Source organism: Entamoeba invadens (genome assembly GCF_000330505.1).
Source record: "Entamoeba invadens IP1 unplaced genomic scaffold scaff_1105074726303, whole genome shotgun sequence".
Classification (NCBI taxonomy): Eukaryota; Evosea; order Mastigamoebida; family Endamoebidae; genus Entamoeba; species Entamoeba invadens.
In genome coordinates, this window is record NW_004191695.1 from 14,666 (window position 1) to 16,449 (window position 1,784).

A 1,784-nucleotide genomic window follows, 5' to 3' on the forward strand; every position below is an offset into this window, starting at 1 on the left:
TCGTCAGCCCCTCACTCCCCCTTCTGTAATAATATAATTATAATTTGCATATTAAATGAAATGGAACAATAAAACAAGTTTTAAAATTGGTGGTGGCGTAAAAGGCAACTCATTTTTTACAAGTTAAAAACACCAAAGAGAATCGTATTACAAACAAAAAATAGACAAAGCTATTTACACCGAAAAATATTTATGTTGATGGTGTATATAATATTGGAAATTTGTGACTAAATTTTGAGAAATTTGGATGTTTATAAGTAAACAAATAAGTTGCTTTCTATGTGCATTGATAACAACTTTTTACCTTTCTAAAACGAGATTGCTTTTATTTTTAATTTAATGTTATATTTGATAAGATAAAAACATTATGAAATGATAAAACAATAAAAATAATTGTATCTTATAAATTTTGACTCCAATATAGAATTGCTTTAAAAATAAACAGCAATATAAATATAAGAAATTAAATATAACAGTTCATCTCTTTACTTATTAATATGTCTAAAAGCATTTCTACGTTACGATACAATTGTATTGTATGGCGTGATACTAACAAGTGATGTGCATTCACCAAATGCCTCGTTTCCAATCACTTGCAGATTTTTTGGCATTTCCAAAAACTGCAAATTCTTACATTGAAAGAAACTCATTGAGTTTATAACACTGACAATATCGGGAATAGCAATTTTAGTAAGAGTTGAACACCCTGCAAAACAGCCATATGATATGTTCGAAATATTATTTGGCAATATAATTTCACTCAGCTTTTCACATTCATTAAACGCAGATTGTCCAATATAAGAAACTCCACTTAAATTTTTTTGATTGTTAAGAGTTACAATTGAAAAACGCCTTTTCTCCAATTTCAATTAAATTCTCTGAAAGGTCAACACGCGAAAGTTTGGTGCACCTTGTGAAACACAACTTTGGAATGGTTTTGACTAATTTTGGAATTTTTATTTCAAGTAAAGATAAACACATACCAAACACATTAATCCCAAAATTTTCTAAGTTTTATGGTAAGCTGAATAGAATAAATTTTATTCACAATCATTGATGCGTTATACCCAATTAAAGAAATTGTTGTGGGAATTTCTATAGAATTCATCAAGTCACATCCAAAAATACACATCGTTTTGTGATTCTAATGTTGTTGGCGCATGGAATAAAGTCGCCAAATATAATTCTGTTTGTTTTAGTGTAACACACATCTCTGAAAACAAAATTGGAAATTTTGTGTTGATAAGCTTTGTTATAGTCAACTGGGTATAAAACATTTACTTTGTAAAACTCTTTTTTATCAAATAAATTTTCTTTAGTATTATTTAAATTAAAAGTATTTCAAAAGTTTTATCATTATTGGTGTAAATTCAGCGTTTTAATTGATTTAAAATATTTTATTGTTTTGTTTGTAAGTGCAATTGGATTAAAGTGAAACTTTTCCATGTTACCATTATACTTTTTGCAAACAAATCAATTGATATATAGTCGTCTATTGTTGAAAAATATTGGGAAACAATCAACATGTGAAACACATGATGATTATTTATTATTAATTGATCTCCAATCAATAATAATTACAAATATAAAAATGTAATTAATTAAAGTAATCCCAAAAACATATAAACACAAATTGATATAAAAATTACAAATGTTTATTTCAATAATTTTTAGTAAAAGATAAAAAAATTGATTATTTGATTCAAAAATAATGTAAAGGAACTAAAATAATTAATAAATTAAAAATGTGATTTAAAAATAGAAATAAAATTAATCATAAATAT